Source organism: Petaurus breviceps, unplaced genomic scaffold, assembly GCF_028583685.1.
Source record: "Petaurus breviceps papuanus isolate PSGF00001 unplaced genomic scaffold, PetGlider_PUasm1.0 90734, whole genome shotgun sequence".
NCBI classification, from domain to species: Eukaryota; Metazoa; Chordata; class Mammalia; order Diprotodontia; family Petauridae; genus Petaurus; species Petaurus breviceps.
The window spans coordinates 4,588,212-4,610,143 of record NW_027187327.1 but is presented as its reverse complement, the minus strand read 5'-3'; positions in this window follow the sequence as shown (position 1 = coordinate 4,610,143).

Below are 21,932 nucleotides of genomic sequence, written 5' to 3'. Positions count from 1 at the left end.
GAAGGAAGGAAGGAAGGAAGGAAGGAAGGAAGGAAGGAAGGAAGGAAAGAACTGCTTGGTGGGGCTATTTCTGAGATACAGACAGGAAAAAGATTGTCCTTCTCTATCTGAGATTAAGATGACCCACTCCTTTTCCCAACAGTACCAAAAGTTATCACAACAGGATAAAAGGACAATAAACATGCTTGACATCCTCTTTTCTTCTCATTCTTTTCGTTCTCCTCCAAGATGGTAGCACGTGGTATGAATAGTGATCTTAACTGGAAAGTGGGAGCAGTAAGGGCCAATACGGGCAACAAGGATTAGAAATTCTCCAAAAACATAACCCCAAATCAGCTGAGATCTAGCAGCTACTAGGATTTCAGTTTGCCTAAAGGTTAGTAAGTTGGGGGAAACTATAAGCTATGGGTATATGGATTCAAAATGTTCCTATTCATATCACAGAACAAGAGGCATGGGTTCAAAGAGAAATATTGATTTATTTCTTTTGCATTTAATTTCATGTTATTAAAAACTCTATGATCAAAACATTCTAAATTTCTGAATCTATGAGTGTCATGAGAAATGACCCAAGAAAGAATGTATCTATAGAGTGGAAGTCACAAGTCAGTTAAAAATAGTAGACTTCATCTTTTAATATTTGATCAATATTCCATTTCATCTCCTACACTAAATTAGAGCCCTGTATTAATTGGATTTTTAAAAGGGACTCTTCTGAGCCAAGCCTGCCAAAGTCAGGTTTGAAAGAAACGCACAGGCTATAAGCTATTAACCCTGATAGAAAGTGACTGGCTAGGACATGCTCCTGGAAGCCTCAAAAGAATGTCTGGAATGGTATGCCATCTGGTGGTGAATTCAGATATTATATTCTGGACTAATTTAAACTCTCTTGGCTGGATGATTGACCCAATCAATCAATAAACATTCATTAAGAACCTATGTGCCAGGAATTGTGCTAAGGACTGGGGATACAAAAATAGGCAACAGATAGTGCCTGCCCTCAAGGAGCTTACACTCTAATGGGGGAGATAACACACAAACAAATATATACAAAGCATGCTTCATACTGAATAAATAGGAAATCATTAATATAGGGAAGGAACTGGAATGGAGAGGAGTTAGGGAAGGCTTCCTGTAGAAGTTGACTTTTAGCAGGGACTTAAAGGAAGCTAGGGAGGTCAGAGTGGAAGAAGAAAAGCATTCCAGGAATGGAGGACAGTCAGAAAAAAAAGCCAGATCTGAGAGATCTTATTCATGGAACAGCCAGGAGGCCAGTATCAATGGATAGAAAAGTACGTGACCAGGAGTAAGGTACGAGATGGGGCTATATTATGAAGGGCTTTGAATGCCAAACAGGGCATGTGGAATTTGACCCTGGAGGAAATAGGGAGCTGCTGAAGTTTTTTGTGAGAGGGATGTTGGAGGTGGGGGGAGGGGGGGAGGGTGGAAGATGGATTGGAGTGGAGAAGAGATTTGAGGAAGGCAGACCCACCAGCAGGCTATTGCAATAGGCCGGGCATCAGGCAATGAGGGCCTTCACCAGCTTCATAGGAGTATCAGAGGAGCAAAGGATGCATACATATATGTGTGTGTGTATACACATATGTGCATGCATACATATATATGTGTGTATATATGTATATGTATACATGTGTGTGTGTGTGTGTGTGTGTATATATATATATGGTGTTGCAAAGGTGAAATCAATAGGCCTTGGCAACAATTTGGATATAGTTAAAGAAAGTAGCTAAGAAATAGTGAGGAGTTCAGAACAATTCCCAGTTTTTGAACCTGAGAGCCTAGGGTGGATAGTGTTTGCCATTTATAGTAATAGGGAAGGGAGGAGGAGAGTAATGTTTAGGAGGAAAGATACTGAGTTCTGTTTTGGATACATTGAGTTTAAGATGTCTGACATTGGACATCCATTTTGAAATGTTGAAAGATTATAGAAGATGCAAGATTGAAGGTAAGCAGAGAGATGGGAGCAGGATAGATAAATTTGAGAATCATCAGCGTAGAGAGAAAAGAGAAGAAGGCCTAGGACAGAAGCCTCGATGACACCTACAGTTAACAGGGCATGATCTGCAAGAGCATCTGGTAAAAGAAACAAGGAAAGAGGGGTCAGATAGGTAAGAGGAGAACCAGGAGAGACTAGTGCTCCAAAAATTCAGACAGAAGAGAGTATCAAGAGAGAAGGATCAAAAATGTCAAAATTACAGAAAGTTCAAGGAGGATGAGGATTGGGAAAAGGCCATTGGATTTGTCAACGGAAAGATCATTAGTAACTTTGGAGAGAGCAGTTTCAGTGAAATGATAAGGTTGGAAGCCAGATTGTAATGGTTAAGAAGAGAGTGAAAGGAGAAAAAAAAAGTGGCACCTATTGCAGGCAGAATAAGTAGAGGGGTCATCCATGATAAGGAGTAAGGTCACTTCTTCATGTAAGGCAAGGGTGAAAAAGGAGATGGTGGCAGAAGGCATCTGAATGATAGGAGATAAGGAAGAGAGGAAAAGAAGTAGTCCATAATGGATGGCCTCAAATTAGTTGAGAGAGTGAGGGGAAGGGAGGAGCCACTGGAGGCTTGAGGAGGAGGAAAAGGTTTGGAAAAGCTACTGTGGAGACTGGGTTAGTTGAGTTGATAAGGGAGGCATAGTAAGATTGCCTAGCAGCAGTGAGGGCCCGTTTGGGATGTTCAATGATCAGTAACAAATTCAAGGAAGGAGATACAACTCAACTTGGTTGGGGATTTTTATTTTGTTAGTTTGGTTTTTTTGTGGTGAACTGCCAGATGTAGCTGACCATTTAAAAGTTCCTCATGTAGAGTAGATGAGTAGTACCAGGAAAATGATCACTGGGTACAGAAGAAGACTGGCAAATGTTTAACAATTGACTAAAAAAAAAAAAGCACAAACAATACACTTTTAAGCTTAATCTGCATTATTAACATTTTGTCCATTATTTTCTTAAACCTAGACAATCAACTAAACAATAAATCAAGCCCTGATCTGTAGCTTCTGTAGATTTTCAAGATGTAAATGCTCTCACTGAAAATTTAAGGATTTGGCACTCAGGAATTCCTGAGTGTTCCAAGCAGATTCCAGAATAGCTTTAACTATATACTTCCCTCTGAAGAGAAAGGACTGATTAATAAACTGATAACAACAATGGACAAAGATTTGCCAGTGGACAGACTGAAAAGCCTGCCTACATTCAGGAAGATCAAAGGAATATAGATTTGGAGATGGAAAAGATCTTAGAAGTCATCTAGTCCAACCCTTAATTAAAACAACGCCCAAGGAGATTAAGTGACTTGCCCAAGTTCATACAGGCAGTTAAATAACAGAATCCTCTAAATTCCAAATACAATGATTCACTACGCCATGATGAAAACCCAGAAATGGCCTTGGGTCTAGATCTCCCACATCATGGGGAAATAACAGGGGACTGCTAAACCATATATATTGATCAAGAGCAATAGGAAAGCCACTATACTTTCCCTACCACCTCCTCAACCCTACATCTCCCTACTGCCCATCATACAAGGTAGCCTTCCAAGGAACAGAAATAGACAGGAAGACAGACTCTGTTGGTAGGCAGTAAAATCTAAGGGCTCCCCTATAAAAGCCTCAGGATGATCAGAAAGCACAGCTGGGAGGGAACCTTGAAAGCTCCAGAGAACAACATCAGGCAGTTGACCCACTTGGTACATCTGTAGTGCTTGAAATGAAGCACTTAGACTGGGACAACTCAGTCCAAGGGCTTTGAGGTCCCTAACTCTCTGTCCTGAAATGCCACAGAGGTCCCTAAAGACTCAGCACTCTGAATCTCAATGATCTAGGGAAAGCTTAACACCAGAAAGTGGAGGTCAGCACAGCACTCCCAGGAGGCCCAGTGTGAAACTAAACTGAGTTTATCACCTTACCCAAAAGTGCAGCAAGGCCCCAGCACAAAGCCTCAATTTGGGGATTAAATCTGGAAAAAAAAATAAATCAAAAAGAACACCAACTAGTATCAAAAATTATTGCAAATCTAACTGCACAACAAATTTAAGCAGAAAATCAAAGGGAAAAAATTAGTTTTCCACAAGGACTACATGAACACCTAGGAGAAATGAGGCAAGAGATTTAAAAAATTAAATAAAAACTCTGGGGGAAAGATTTGGAAGGAGAATAAATAGCTTAGAAGAGGAAATGGTAAATCTTGCCCAAGAAATTGAATCCCTGAAAACTAGACCAAACAAAATCAGTGACTCCAAGAGAAGGAAAGAAAAATTAGGACGTCAAAAGATTGGAGCAAAAAAAGAAAGAAAGAAAAGGTATGATACCTAAAATCAAAAGCAACTAACTTGGAAAACAGGTCAAAGAGAGATAATTTAAGAATTATTAGATTCCCTGAATAATATAATTTTTTAAAAAGACTGAACATTATATTTCTTTTCTAAATTACACTTATTTTATAATAGAGTGGTTCTGTTATTATTTTTTCAACTAACTAGCTTTCTTTTTTTTCTTTTTTTTTTAAGCAATTGGGGTTAAGTAACTTGCTCAAGGTTACATGGCCACTTATTTCTGGGTGTGGTGCTAAGTATCTGAGCCTGGATTCGATCCCAGGTCATCCCAACTCTGGGGACAGTGCTCTTACTCGCTGTGCTACCTGGCTGCCCCACTAGCTTTCTTTAAAAAAAAAAATCAGTCCTTCCCATTACCCTTCCTTCATGAGCAACAAAACCTGAAAAATAAAGCCCTCAATATATAGCTTTATGTTCTGGTGAAACAAATTTCCACAGTAGCCATATCTGAAAGCATATGCTTCTTTCTATATTTTAAGTTCATTACCTCACTGTCAAGAAGTGAATAGCATGTTTTATCCTTGTTCTTTTGGACTCATGATTTATCATCTATGAGTTTTAAAGTCTTTCACAATTGTTTTCCTCTATGATGTTATCACTTTATAAATTGTTCTCCTTTTTCTGCCCACTTTGCTCTGCATTCCTTCAGAAAGGTCTTCCCAGTTTCCTCCAGAATTGTCCATTTTGTCATTTCTTATGGCACAAAAATATTCTATTTTATTCATATACCACAATTTATTTATCCATTCCTTATTTAGAGGTAATTCTCTTAGTTTCCAATATGAGACTACCACCAAAAGAGATGTTATCTTCTTTTTTGTTTTCCTTTGGGTATAGGCCAGAGTGTGCTAACATCAACTTGTAGCAACTTGTGGGAGTCAATTGTTAAATTTTTCAGCGTGAGAATTTATATCTCAGAAATTGGTAATTCAGGGTTAAATTCATTGATTTGTTGATTGTTTATACTCAAGAAAGTGAAGGAGAACATGTTAATAATTAAGATTAGACATAAAAGTGTATATTTTCTTTTGAAAAGCTAGTTATTAAAAATTTACCAACATACCCCTGGATTTAGAGCTAGTAGCTGGGTAAAAAGGTAATCAGATTTTCAATTGTTGTTCCAAACTGCTTTCCAGAAAGGCTGGACCAATTCAAAGCCCCACCAACAGCACAGTACTATACCAGGTTTCCCATGGTACTTCTGAAATTTTTAATTTTCTTCTTTTGTCATCTTCACCAATCTGGTAGATATGAGGTAGAACCTCGAAGTTGCTTTAATTTATCTGATTACTAATGATTCATTGCATTTTTGTCATATTGTTGACAAATTGGATTTCTTTGAAAACTGTCTTTGACTTTTGTCTATTGGGGAATGGCTCTTAGTCTTAGAAATTTTAATCACTTCTTTACATATTTTATATATCAGAACTTTAACCTGAGAAACGTGCTCCAAAGAATTTTTCCCAGTTACTCATTTCCCTCCCTATCTTTATCACATGTGATTCATTTGTGCAAAATCTTTCCAATTTCATATCATCAAAATTGTCCATTTTATCTTGTGACTTTCTCTTTCACTCATTTAGTCATGAACTTTTCCCTTATTCATACAACCATTATCTTGTTCTTAGAACAGTAACTGGGGGTCAATAACAACTAGCCCCAATAGTTCCTTTCTGCCCCAGAAGTATCCATGCTGTCAGCTCTTTAACCAAGAGGCTACATCAGTGCCATAGTATTCCATATTGTAGGGCTATTCAAAACTTCATACACATCACCTGGGACTTTGGGAAATCTGGCTAGTATCATACACAAATGTGCAAGGTCTATACCAGGGTCAAAATTCTGAGTAAACCCTTATCAAGATGACAATATCCACAGTCAGTGGTCTTTCTCTGTAACTCATAACCTGACCCTTTGTGACCTTTCTGGTCTTATTCCTTTCCATAGCTTCAAAGATCCAGCTACACTGGCCTACTTGTTGTTCTTTGAACATGGAGCCTCTATCTCTTGGTTTCAGGCCTTTACATGGACTGTTTTCCATCCTTGGAATGAGTTTCTTCTTGACTTTGGCTTCTTAGATTCCTTGAATTTCTTCAAAACTCAGATCAAATCCTATTTACTGCAGAATTCCTTTCTCAGTCCCCACCACTTATCCACTCCCCTTACAGTATCTTTCCTCTAAGATTATCTCCCATCAACATTGAATATATCTTGTATTTACATGTTAACGTATATATTATCTCCCTCACTACAGTGAAATTTCCTTGAGAACAAGGACAATGTTTTTGCCTCTTTTTGTATCCCCAAGAGTATCTGACACATAGTAAGGGTTTCATAAATGTTTTGTTGACAGACTGACTTACCCCCATCCTAATGTCCTGATGCCATCCTGATCATTGGATAAACCTTCATGAAGATAGATCTCTCTGTATTCTTCTCTGGGAGTATTGTCACTATCAAAGCCACTAACATTTCCCTATTATACAATGTCCCAAAAGTCTTAGTGCAATTTAAAAAGAATTATTAAAGTAAGAATTAAAAATGTAAATTATTTAATCATGAAACAAAACAATCACCACAAAAATTACTTCTGTCCCAGAAGCCCAGTTACTAATTTTTATTAGATCAAAATTTCATCTTAAGCACATTTATTTTGAATATAATCCAGTTGGAGCAAGTTTTTAATTAAGCTGGCATTTACTACATGCAGTGTGGTTTATGCTGATTTTATAGGATTGGGTAGGCCAAAGAAAGGCTCTAAACATTTGAGAATATCCAAGGTCTTGATCACTTGATGGAAACAGCTATGTAGAAATCTAGTTTTGGCAGGAGATAGATTAGTTTAAGTAATAGGTATTTTTAGATTGTGTGCCAAATCAAAACCCAGGAAACTTACCTCATTGTAGAGTCATGCAGCATGGAGAGGCTCTGTTTCATTTACATAATCAACTGCCCCTTGTTGGAGAGAGAGAGAGAAAAATTAAAAAAGAGAGAGACAGAGAAAGGATCCAGAGATAAAGATAGAGACAGAGAGAGAACAAACTGGAACAGAAAATTCCCAGAATGGCTAAATCACACTTACAGGCAATTTGAAGAAGTATTGTACTAGAGGAATAAGTAATCATAACTTAAATTCATGGGCTTTACTTTGTAGACTAGCTCCATTTTGTCCAATTCTCCTCCTCTCCAGATTTCAGACACTACCCCCTATCAACTCAAAGTCCAATCCTTTTTTTTTTTTATCAACTTGAGGGTATTGGTAAAGGAAGAGTATCTCTTAGGTGCCTGCACTTCTTTTGCTGCTCTTACTACTGCCATCACTCCTAGGCTGCATGCCTCAACATTCTTTCTTGGTTCATAGTTACTAAAACTCCTGATTCAGTTTTTAATCTGTACGCAGTCTCTCTTTCTCTCTCTCTCTGAAACATAGTCATTTTTACTTGAGCGACTCCAACTTTCTTCGAGGCAGTCCAACCATACTGGGGGCCATTGCTAGTTGTCCTGACCTATGTCTTGCCACCAGTGATGACTCTGGAGGAGAGAGTGAGGCTGATGACTTTGCACAGCTCTGCCTCACATAAATCCAGTTTATTTGCAAGTCAAGACATCACCCTCCTGGTATCATCGGTCCTCTTCTATAACAGATGACAAATAACAACAAACAACAACCCTACTGGAGCCCTGGAATCTCCAGGTGTATTGTGTGTCTTTCTTCAAACCCAAAAGTCCCTCACAAAGAATGGGCCCTTGCCTCTAGCTCCAGTCAAAGTGTATACCTGCTCTACATTTGGAATCACAAGATTTCAGAATTAGAAAAGGCCTTGGTGGCCATATATTCCAAACTGTATATGATCAAGAATCCTCTATACCATCTAATCTAGATCATCTAATTTTTGCTTAAAGAGCTACTTTACTCTACCTACTCCCACTCTGGTGTCTATTCCACTTCTGGATTTCTCTGATTGTTAGGAAGGCATTCCTCCTATCAGACCTGCATTTACTTTTTTGGCAATTTCTACTCATCACTCCTAGTATTGCTGTAAAGAGACAAGCAGAAAAAAAAAGTCTAATCCCTTTTCCTCCAGTCAAGAATCACTCAGCTGAAGCCTTCTGTCAAATGACTGCTTCAAATGACTGCCACAACTTCAACAATGATATTTTGTCACTCCTTTCACATATCTTCAGTTATTCTCCTCAGGTTCCTATACTGAATTCCTATAGCTTAAGTGCAAGCCTCCCAACCCTTAATGATTCACCCTTTACTTTAAAAGGCCCAACTCCCCAGATTTCCCCTGTCAGATTGATAGTTCTTTTTATATCATGCCTCAGTCTCCAAATGTTTGTGATTTCTCACTAAGGTTTGCCCTCCATTAATTATAACCAAGATACCCATCATGCTTTGCAGCTTTGAAGTCTTCAACGTAGTCTTGACTTTGGTGCTCTTGAAATTATGTTTCTTTATACTTATTTTCTCTACTATTTAAATTTAAAATTCTTTCTCTGCTTCTTTATAACAGTAAATTCTTCCCACACAACCAAGGTGTCTTTCTAAATAGGTTTGAGTCTTTATATTTTATGCCACAGATCTTTTTCTCTCCAAAACTGACCAAACTCTATCTGAAATCTGTATTTCTTCATACACATACATTAGCATTGCATATTAAAACAAAGTTATCCTTCTACTACTATTAGGTAACAGTGGCAATATTTTACATCCTTAGACAATTAATATAAATATCTTCCTTTATCCAAATCCACTTTTTCTGTCTCTTTCATCACTCCATTTATCTGAAACGGCATACCCTATATATACATATGTACATAACATTCTAAATAAATACAAGGTAATTTAGTGGAGAAGAAACCATTAACAGCTGATGAAGATAAGGAAAGGCTTCATGTAGAAGGTGGCATTTTAGCTGAGCTTTGAAGAAAACAAGGAATTCTAAGAGCTGAAGGGGAGGAAGTGGTATGTTATATACACACGGGACAACCTCATGTTTAGTAACTGTGAGAGCTTAGTGCAATGCCTAGCACATAATAAATGTTTACTGAATTATTGAATTGAATCTGTGAAAAGACATAGAAATGGGAGATTGAGTAACAGCCACTTTGACTGGACCATGGAGTACATGAAGGGAAGTAATGCATAATAAGAATGGAAAAATGATTGACTCAGGATACATGAAGAGGCATACATTTGGGGGTATGGCCAATGTGGGGATTTGTTTTACCTGAATATATGTTCATTTGTTACAAGAGTTTTCTTTTTCCTTTTTTTTTTTTTAAAGAAAATCAATTTAGGAGATATCTGGGACAGAAAGGGGAGCTAACTATAGGTTTGCTATGAAGAAATAAAGAAAAGAAAGTTTAAACAAAGTCATTGAATTGTTTTTTAAATGTACAGAAGAGAACAGAAGGAAAGCCAAAAGGAATCATAGACAAGCAAGATAGCTTTGAAAGTTACACATAGAACTTACTATATACTTAAAAAAAACCCAAATCGTCCATAACAGAGATTTGCAACTTTATGTATAATCTCCTTTCCTACTGTATAGAAATCTACACTTAATTTGGTTCACAATCTAACCTGTGAGATAAAGAGTCAAGGATGATTCCTTCACAACAGAACGATAGCAATACTCATTATAAGGTACTACAGAAGTACAGAACTACAGCTGTGCCCAGACAAGGGCATCTTTCCATCATCAGCCAAACTGCCACTTGGGCCTCACAGAATAACAGGATTTCTTGCCCTTCCTTTTTCCCTTAGGCCTCTTCTACCATGTTGGTTTGACATTTTTGTGATTTTCTTTAATTTCTTTCTCTAACAGTATGCTGGTCCATCTTGTGGATACATACTCCACTCCATGAAACCTTAAAATAAGCCTTGTGTAATTTGTTAATACAACTCATTAAAGAAACATCTACGACTTTTAAATTGTAGAATAGAGGGAATCTGCCCTGATCAGGGGTTTCCTCACTAGGGGTTCCCTACAACAATAAGAGTGCAGGTTAAGTTCCCCCCAAAAAAACTTATTAACAAGAAATACTCTTTAAAACAATTTTTCCCCACCAGGGGCGGGCCATTAGATCTGCTCTCAGAATAACCCCCATACTTTCCAGAGACACCCGACAGTGAATAATATAACTTCCATCTCTGATCTGAGCATATGTGCACTCAAGAGGAGGAAAACCTGGCTAAAACACCTATTCCTGTGAAACTGGATACAGACAGCAGCTAGACAGCCCAGTGAATGGAGCACTGGGGTCTGGAGTCAGGAAGATCTGTGTTCAAATATGACCTCAGACACTTAATGGCTGTGTAACCCTAGGCAAGCCACTTAGCCTCTGTTTGACTCATCTATAAAAATGGGAACAAGAAGGGCACCTACTTTCCAGGGTTGTTGCGAAGATCAAAAGGGGTAATATTTGCAAAGGGCCTGGCACCTAGTAGGTGGGTAGTATGGAGCTCCTGGGTTCATTTTTAATACTCAGTCTCAGCTGAGCTTCTCTGCCCTATTTTTATTGCTAGCACCTAATGCTTGTCTCCAGTGCTCAGCTGAGTTTCTCTGCCTTGGTGCTTACTGCTAACATCATTTATCTGAATCTTAACTATTCTCTATGTTTTACTTTCTCTATCAATTCTTTTTGAGTCCTTAGTGATCTGTCACTCTTTTCAACTCCTGTAAGATTTATCATCTTATTTGTATTAAACCTTGTCTAGCACTTAACATATATTGCCTTGTATTGTTTGTTAACCTTTTAAAATATTGCATCAAAAATACATATGGTACAGGGGTCTGAGTTGCCATAAGAAAATAAAAAACAAGCCTACTCATCTCAGTGATAGTATTATTTTTGCTTTACATGTTATAAATATGGAAATTATAAATTACTTTTATCAATAAATATCTGTTTATATGCTAAAATTTGTTTAAAATTGTAATGAAATCTTATTTTATCTGAAAAACTATGAGCTAAGGAAATTGTGTATTTTATTTAATGATAAGGGTGAGCATATGGCCATTTTTTTCTTTTATAAAAAGTAGATATTGTCATTACTTAAGATCTAGAAATTACTGCCATTAAGAGAGGGAAGTCTGTCAGCTCCCAGAGTGTTAGCCTTTAAGGGACAATCTCTTTTGAAACAAGAATAGTTAATCAGCTAATTGTAGTCTGAAGGCATTTGGTTTGATTTTGATTTTGATCCTCCTTCCTCCTGCTAACTGGATCAACATCTCTGTCCCAAGCCTCTAACTGTCTTAGGGTTAGAAAGTCCTCTTTAGGAACTCGATTTTAGGGAAGGACTAGGGATAGATTTGGAAATAAAGATAACATGAAAACAAAAGATATCAATAATAATTAATTTTTAAAATTCCTATCAGTTCCTGTTTGTTAACAAACATCCCCCTAAATCAGTTCAAGAGCTAGCTACCTTCCAATAAATTACAGAGTTGTCTGAATCTAAGGCAATGAATCAATCAACAAGCATTTCTCAAACAATTCTGAGGATACAAAAGCAAGAGTGAAACAGTTCCTATGCATTCTCTTAAGGTACACAACATGTATAGAGGAGTATATACAGACTAAATACAAAATAATACAAGGTAGTTGGGGGCGGGGTTCAAAGATGAGAGTGGAGGGATCAGGAAAGGCTTCAAGTAGAAAGTGTTGCTTGAGTTGAATCTTTAAAGAAAAGAAGGATTCTAAGAGAAGAGGCAGAGGCAAGGGAGGAGTGCAGGAAAGAGATGGCCAGTATGAAGGTTCAGAAATGGATAATGGATTGCCATATTTAAAGTCGAGGAAAGAAGCCAATTTTGCTAGATTGTAGATGGGAAAGGACATGAGATACATATAATGAGGCTGGAAATGTAGGTTGGGGTCAAGTTTTGACTTTTTTCTCAACCCTGCCTGTGGGTCTTGTCTTTTAAATGAATCTGAACAAACAAGTTAAGCTTAGAGAGCACAGACAGCCTATGTATGTCTATGTGATTATGCATATGTCTATGTCAGGGGTGGGGAATCTGCAGCCTTGAGGCCACATGTGGCCCTCTAGGTCCTAAAGGGCTGCACTTGAGGACCTAACGGGCCACATGTAGCCTTGAGACCACAGGTTCCCCACCCCTGAATTGTGGTCAGCAACAAGCTTCCCAAGTTTTGAGGTAGGGCCATCCTTATAATTATTTATCTAAAACCTCTCTTGACTATTGCAAACTTGTAGTCTGATTGCATAAGCTACACAATGTGTCCATTCATATTTGGCCTTTGGTAATTAGAGATCTCATTCTTTTCCATCCTGTTTTTCATAAAGGATGATCTCAAGAAAATTTTCTCTTACAGCTTTGGAAGAGAATTTAAAACCCAGGGGTGGGGAAGGTAATTTGCCCCACCACAAGCAATTCAATCCATGATTTGTGTTTTGAGATCTCCTCATAGAGATTTAGGCAATTAGAAGTTAGAAGCCCTTAATTAGGATAGAAAAGAATCAGCTGTAGCTGGCTGGTAAAGTCTGATGAATTCCAGAAGGGCTCTTTGTATATTAGAAGAGTTTCATAGTCTGTTCAACTACAACAAATCTAAGTTGTGTGGAACATTTCTTTCTGAAATGCTTTAATCATGCTCCAAAGCCTAAATGGAGTTACTCTTTCTGCATACTCTTGACTTTAAGTAGCCTGTTTCTTTTGGTGTGGCCTTTGATGCATTCCGAGGGGGAGAGGCCCTGTTTCTCCTACTTGCACTTTAAAAAAAAAATTTGGAGGCAATCAGGGTTAAGTGACTTGCCCAGGGTCACATAGCTAGTAAGTGCTAAGGTCAGATTTGAACTCAGATCTTCCTTACTCCAGGGCTGGTATTCCATCCACTGCACCACTTAACTGTCCCCACAATATACTTTTAATCTACATTATTAACATTTTCTCCATTACTTTTTTCATTCTAGACAATCAATAAAATAATAAATCAAGTCCTGATTTTGCAGATTCCTGATTTCCAAGATGTAAAAGTTTACTCTGAAAATTTAATAGTTGGTTCTCATGACCCAGTTCAAGCTAGTTCCAACATTGTTTATCTAATACAATATCTTTCAGAACTAGGTTTGACTTGCATCAGCAAGACAGGATTCATGATCACCAATCAAAAGTAAAAGAAGAGTCCCTCTCTCGTGCTATTAACAGACATCACACTCTAGTTCCCAAGATTTTCTTTCCAAAACTACAGGACCAATGTGGTGTAATGAAAAAAGCCCTAGACTTGGGGATGAGATTTGGTTCAATGCCCTATTTTTCTACAACTCCTTGGCACAGTAATTGGAGCACTGGATTTGTAGTCAAGAGGATCTGAATTCAAACCCTGCCTCCCACACTAATTACCTTTGTGATGCTAGTCAAATCACTTAACTTCTCTTAGTCTCGGTTTCCTAACCAGTAAAATGGGAATAGCATTGGATCACTGATTGAGAGCAAGAAGGGGCCCCAGGGACCATCTAATCCAACTCCTTCGATTTATAAATGAGGAAACTGAGACCTGAGAAAGTACTATGACTTGTCCAAGGTCATTCATCTGGTAAGTAGAAGGAGCAGGCCTTCAGCCCACATCTTCTGACTCAAGGAGCCAGTACTTATTCTGCTGTACCACATTCCCCCATCATAGGTTTCATGAGGAAAGTGTTTAATGGTAAAGTGTCAGATAAATTTGAGTTAATATTATTATTTGAGTCCTCATTCCAATTGTCATCTCTGTTTAGGAAAGCTTCCCCTACTTCAGTCTACTTAAGGGATGTGCTCGTAAATACTTAACAACAAGCTGTGTGGGGGAGAGGAGAGGAAATGTGTACTGAACACACTTTTAAGTTTAATCTGCATTATATAATTTTCTCCATCACTTTCTTAAGTCTATACAAACAACAAAACAATCAAGCCCTGATTTGTATTGTGACAATTTCCAAAGTTAAATACTCATACTGAAAATTCAACAATTGGCTCTGAGAACCAGTAGGACCTGTCAAGTCCTTCTCTCTCTCTTTCACTCTCTCACTCTCTCTGACAAAATAATTTCACCTCCTTCATTCATATATAGATTTATTTGAGGGCTAACATTCTTTGTCTGCTTGTCTTTTTACTTCATTAAATGACAAATTCTTTGAAGGCAGCAGAAAAGTTTTCTCAATATTTTGTAAACCCCAGAGACCTAATGACAGTGCTTATGGTAGGCACTAAATTAACATGAAATGGTTATGCTACATATTTGTAATATTGAATGTTTGACCCTACATGGACCAGCAGATATCTATTAGGTGTGTGTGTGTGTGTGTGTGTGTGTGTGTAGTTCAATATGATTGACTCCTAGATCAAAGGTGTCAAACATATGGTCGGAGGGTACGTGGGACCCACAGGACTAATGAGTGTGGCTCCAATAAGATTAAAATGTAATTGGGAAATATTTAGCAAAATAAATTAAAAATACAATAAAACACAGATAATAATAATTTATGGTTTTCTAAGTCAATGTGCAGCCCACAGGTATCCTTATATATAGTTTAGTGGATCTCATTTCGATTTTAGTTTGACACAACTGATCTAGATCATGGGTTCATATCTCAGGGTCTACGGAGATAGATTTTAGTAGGTTCTATGAACTCGAACAGGAAAAAATTACAGTCTTTATTTTCACTAACCTCCAACTGAAACTTAACATTTCTTTCAATTATGAATGTAGGCAAAAACACATCATTCTGAAATTGGTTCCAAAGGCTTCACCAATCTGTCAAAGGGTGTCATGACACAAAAAAGCTTAAGAACCACTGCTCTAGATCAATGCATTAATCCCTATTTATTAAGAACATAGCATATACTAGACACTGTTCTAGGTGCTAGAAACACAAATAACAATAGTAATCATTTATTATTATGCTTATTATTAATTATGTCATAATTAATATACATATATCTAAATATATATTATTGATATATTATAATATGTTCATTATATTATGCATGTTATTATACAAATACTTTAAAGTTTTCAAAGCACTATATATCCATTATCTATCTATCTAAAATTTCATTTGATCCTCAGAACAACCCTGGGTGGAGGGTAGATGCTATTGCTGTCCCATTCTATAATAGATGAAGAAACTGAGAGAAATAGAGGGTAAGTGACTTGCTCAGGTTCACACAACTAGTACAGACATACCTTGGAGACATGGTAGGTTCAGTTTCAGATCACCACAATAAATTGATTATTGCAGTAAAGCAAGTCATATGATTTTTTAATTTCCCAGTGCATATAAAAGTTATTGAATATGCTATATTGTAGTCTATTAAGTGTGCAATAGTATTATGTCTAAAAAACACCAATGTACATACCTTAATAAAAAATATTTAATTGCTAAAAAAAGTACTAACCATCATCTGAGGCTTCAGAAAGCTATAATCGTTTTGCTGATGGAGGGTCTTGCCTCAATACTGATGATTACTAATTGATCAGGGTGGTGGTTGCTAATGGTTGGGGTAGTTGTGGCAATTTCTTAAAAGAAGACAATGATGAAGTTTGAAAGAACTCTTCCTTTCACTTAAACACTTAGAGGCCATTATAAGGTTGTTATAATTGGCCTAATTTCAATATTTTTGGGTCTTAGGGAAGAGGAAGGTCCAAGGAGATGGAGAGAGTCTGGGGAACAGCCAGTCGTTGGAGCAGTTAGAACACATAAAACATTTATTTATTAAGTTTGCTGCATTATATGGGTATGGTTCAAGGCACCCCCAAACAGTTACAATAGTAATATCAAAGAAGATTGCTGCCAGATGGCTATAACAGATTAATAATAATGAAAAAGTTTGAAATATTGTTAGAATTATCAAAATGTGACACAGAAGCACAAGGTTGGAAACAAATGCCGTCAGAAAAATGGCATCAATAGATTTGCTCTATGCAGGATTGCCACTAACCTTTGATTTGTACAAAATGCAATATCAGCGAAGCTCAATAGAGCAAAGAGCCCGAAAACGGAGGTGTGCCTGTGATTGTCTAAGGTAGAATTTGAATTCAGGTCTTTTTGATTCTGATTCCAATGCTCGATCCACTGCACCACCTAGTGACCAAAAATGAAACAATACCTGCTCTCAAGGAGCTAAGATCCTTTAAACGTTAGGACCTAAAATTCAGGGCAGCTTTGGGAAGCTGAAATGTTCTCATATCAGTTAGCACCTCCCTCAAAAGATTGATTGATGTGACACTCAAGTGGGTTAATGTATATAAAGTTCTTTGCAAACTTTTCCATAGCAATGTAAGTTGTTTTAATAAAAAAAAATAAGGTTTTTTTTAAATAAGGAAAAGGCTGAGTTTAAATGATAACAATTCCCCGTTACAAAGTACTTTAAGGTTTATAAAATTTTTTTCTGACTAAGTAGGTAGTAAGAAGGTTATCTCCATTTTATAGATAAGGCAACTGAGGGGATCAGAAAGGATAAGGAACTTACAGTATCATAGTCAGGATTTGAAATTGGAACACAATCAGTTTACATTAGTGATGGTCATGGTCATGTGAAATTAGACAAAATAATTTATCAATATTTAGGATCTATCTACAAGTTCTGATCAGTCTGTCAGACTGAATACTACTTTCTGTCTTCTAATTTTCTAAAAATATTGTAAACTTTAACCAAAGCTATTTTCACTGAAACTTATTATACATATTATTGTTGTTTGTTGTTGTTGTTATTACAATCATCATCATCATCATCATCATCTCACCAAGAATAATTTACCTAAGTACTAATTCTGGACACTAAAATATAGTATTGTCCAGGTCTACTTTTAAACCTCTTTTTTTTTTAAATTGTATTGAGTTTTCAAGCTTCTTGGATTTTTATCTTCTTTGAAATATAATTAGGGGTGGAGAAGACGGGTGATACATTCATTGCAGATGTCCCAACATGCATGTAGTGACTGCTAATGGGACACATATGTAGCTTTTTCCTTCCCCACACATTCCACAAGAAGGAATTTTCTTTTTTTCTTTTCCTTTTTTAGATGTTTTTTTTCCTTAATTATGTGTAAAAAATTTTTCTTAACATTTTTTTAAAATTTTGAGTTCCCAATTCTTCTTTCTTCTCTTCCTTCCCTCCTCTTTGAGAAGGCAAGCAATTTGATATAGATTATCCATGTGCAGTCAAGAAAAAGAAGAACAAAAACAAAAAAACAAACAAACCCAAGAATAATAAAGTTTAAAAAAAATAGTATGTTTCAATATTCATTCAGACTTCATCAGTTCTTTCTCTAGAGATGGATAGTATTTTTCCTCACAAGTCTTTTGGAATTGGCTTGGATCATTGTCTTGATCAGAGGAACTGTCATTCATGGTTGATCATTCTTACAATATTGTTGTTAACTATGTACGATGTTCTCCTGGTTCTGCTTACTTGACTTTGCATCAGTTCATATAAGTTTTCTCAGGTTTTTCTGAAACCATCCTGCTAGTCATTTCTTATAACACAATAGTATTCCATTACAATCATAAACCAAAGCTTCTTTAGCCATTCCCCAATTGATGGGCATCCTCTCAGTTTCAAATTCTTTGCCACCACAAAAAAAAAAACTGGTAGAAATAATTTTGTACATATAGGTCCTTTCCCTTTTTCTCTGACTTCTTTGGAATACATACATCACAGTAGATATTAGGGTCAAAAGGTAGACACAATTTTATAGTCCTTTGAACATAGTTCCAAATAGCTTTCCAGGATGGCTGGATTAGTTCACAACACCACCAACAGTGCATTAGTGTCCCTAATTTTTCTATATCTCCTCGAATATTTGTAATTTTCCTTTTCCATCATAGTAAGCAATCTGATAGAGATGAGGTAGTGCCTCAAAGTTGTTTTAATTTGCATTTCCCTAATCAATAGTGATTTAGAGCATCTTTTCACATGACTATAGATACTTTTGATTTCCAGAAGAAGAAATTTCCCTTTTTAAAAAATCAATTTATTTATTTTTAGTTTTCAACATTCATTTCTACAAGACTTTGCGTTCCAAATTTTCTCCCTTCCACACAACCCCAAGATGGCATGCATTCTAATTACCCCTTCCCCCAATCTGCCCTCCTTTCTACCACCCAGGCCCCCCCCACACACACACTTATCACCTTCACCCTTACTTTCCTGTGTGGCAAGATATATTTCTATACCCCATTGCCTACATATATTATTTTCCAGTTGCATGTAAAAACAATTTTTTAAATTTGTTTTTAAAACTTTGAGTTCCAAATTCTCTCCTGTCTTCCCTCCCCAACCACCCTCATTGAGAAGGCAATCAATTCAATATAGGTTACACATGTGTAGTTATGCAAAACACTTCCATAATACTCATTTTGTGAAAGACTAACTACATTTCCCTCCACCCTATCCCACCCCCACCATTTATTCTTATTTTGTTCTTTGACCTTGCCTCTTTTCAAAAGTGTTTGTTTCTGACTAACCCCTCCCCCAATCTGCCCTCCCTTCTATCATCCTCACCTTTCTTATCCCCTTCCCCCCTACTTACCTATCAAGTAAAATACCCAACTGAGTGTATGTTATTCCCTCCTTAAGCCAAATCCATTGAGAATAAGGTTCATTCCCTCTCACCTTTCCTCTCTTCTCCTCCATTGTAAAAGCTTTTTCTTGCTTCTTTTATGTGAGATAATTTACCCCATTCTATCTCTCCCTTTCTCCTTCTCTCAATATATTCCTCTCTCACCCCTTAATTTTATTTTTTAGATGTCATCCCTTCCTATTCAACTCATCCTGTGCCCTCTATATAGCAATATGTGTGTATGTGTGTGTGTGTGTGTATTCCCTCCAGCTACCCTAATACTGAGAAAAGTCTCATGAATTACAAATATCATCTTTCCATGTAGGGATGTAAAGAGTTCAACTTTAATAACTCCCTTATGATTTCTCTTTCCTTTTTACCTTTTCATGCTTCTCTTGATTCTTATATTTGAAAGTCAAATTTTCTGGTCTTTTCATCAAGAATGCTTGAAAGTCCTCTATTTCATTAAACACTCATTTTTTCCCTTGAAGTATTATACTCAGTTTTGCCAGGTAGGTGATTCTTGGTTTTAATCCTAGCTCCTTTGACCTCTGGAATATCATATTACAAATCTTCCCATCCCTTAGTGTAGAAGCTGATAGAGCCTGTGTTATCCTGATTGTGTCCCTACAATACCAGAATCATTTCTTTCTGGCTGCTTGCAATATTTTCTCTTTGATCTGGGAACCCTGGAATTTGGCTACAATATGCCTAGGAGTTTTCCTTTTGGAATCTCTTTCAAGAGGTGATTGGTGGGTTCTTTCAATTTCTATTTTACCCTCTTGTTTTAGAATATCAGGGCAGTTTTCCTTGATAATTTCTTGAAAGATGATGTCTAGGTTCTTTTTTTGATCATGGTTTTCAGGTAGTCCAATAATTTTTAAATGATCTCTCCTGGACCCATTTTCCAGGTCAGTGGTTTTCCCAATGAGATATTTCACATTGCCTTACTATTTTTTCATTCTCTTGGATCTGTTTCATAGTATCTTGATTTCTCATAAAGCCATTAGCTTCCATTTGTTCTAATCTAATTCTGAAGGAATTATTTTCTTCAATGAGCTTTTAGAACTCCCTTTCCATTTGGCCAATTTTGTTTGTTTGTTTAATTATTCATTTTTTTGCTTTTTTGAGGGGAAGGCAGGGCAATTGGGGTTAAGTTACTTGCCCAAGTGTTACATGGTGTAGCAGCAAGCACCCCAAGCGTCCTCAGGGTTTGCAGCTACCACAGGTTCTTAGATCTGCGTTGTTAAAGGAAAGCAACTCAAAAGGGGTTAACAAGCTTACTTTAATCAGTCAGACATATATCGTTTACCTTGTTCAGGGAAAAAGTCAGCACCCTGAACTTCAAAGCATACAGCCAGAATTATCAAGACAGAAACATCAAGTAGACAGCTTTCCAAACTGTCCAGCCATTACATCCATACCCAGTCAACATCTGGGTTTCCACATCTGGGTTTTTCAAAGCCAGGGGACTCTCAACAACGGCTTCCCAGAATTCAGATCAAATCACAGAACACTTCTCAAAGTGAGTCCCAAAACAAAGCTACACATCAGGGCTTATATAGCCTTCTCCTGGCTCAGAGAATGTAACAACCTTATTGACTCACTGGCCAATCAAGAAGTATCTACTGAAAAACAAGCCTCCCACCCCAGGCTTCAGGAGCACTTTAACCTAGGGGCAGGGAAGATCTTCCAAATTTGCATTCCTATTACACATGGCTAGTGAGTGTTAAGTGTTTGAGGCCGGATTTGAACTCAGGTTCTCCTGACTCCAGGGCTGGTGCTCTATTTACTGTGTGACCTAGCTGCCCCCAATTCTGTTTTTTAAAGCATTCTTCTCCTTATTGGCTTTTTGGACCTGTTTTGCCTTTTGGGTTAGTCTATTTTTTAAGGTGTTATTTTCTTCAATATTTTTTGGGGTCTCCTTTAGCAAGCTGTTGACTTGTTTTTCATGATTTTCTTGCATCACTCTCATTTCTCTTCCCAATTTTTCCTCTACTTCTCTTACTTGATTTTCAAAATCCTTTTTGAGCTCTTCCATGCCCTGAGACAAATTCATATTTTTCTTGGTGGCTTTTGATGTAGGAGGTTTGACTTTGTTGTCTTCTTCTGGTTGTATGTTTTGATCTTCTTTGTCACCAAAGTAAGATTCTATAGTCTGAGTTTTTTTACAGTTTGCTTATTTTCTCAGCCAAATACTTGACTTTCTAATTCTTTGTCAAGGTAGGACTCTGCTTTCAGTGGGAGTGGGAATGGGTCTGGGTGTGGATGTATTGTACCAAGCTCCAGGGGTTTTGTGCAGCTGTTTTCAGAGATACTTCTAGGGACCTGTAAATTTCAGTTCTTCCAAGGTAGTATGATCAAAGGAGAGGTGTTTACTCCTTTCCTGGCATAAGTCTGTGTTGGAACTGTGAGGAGTATTCTCTCTCCATAGTCACAAGTTCTGCCACACCAGTGTTCCTCCTCACCAAGCAGGGCAATGCAAGAGAATCCTGCCACAGCACCAGCAAAGAGATCCCTGCAATCCCCCTCTAATCAGCTGCTGTATCCCCCCACTGCTGCTGCTGCCACTGCCACCTTTGCTACCCCAGGGCTGGGGCCAGACCACTCTCCTGTCTCACCTGGGTCCAACGAAGTTTTTCCATTGACCTTCTAAATTGTCTTTGGAATTTGTGGGTTGAGAAGTCTGGAAACTGTCACAATTACCACTGATTCAATCCCCCAAGGCCTGCTCCAGTCCATCTGTACAGATACAGCCCACACTTGACTGTGTTTTCCTCCCAGTCTGGTGTGATAGACCTTTTCTGCCAACCTTCCAGGTTGTCTTGGGCTGGAGATTTGTTTTACTCTGTCGTTTTGTGGGCTCTATAGCACTAGAATTTGTTTAGAGTCATTTTTTTTTTTTTTTGCCTTTTGGAAAGCAATTGGAGTTAAGTAACTTGCCCAAGGTTACACGGCTAGTTTGTGAGTGTGTGTGTGTGTGTGTGTGTGTGTGTGTGTGTGTGTGTGTGTGTG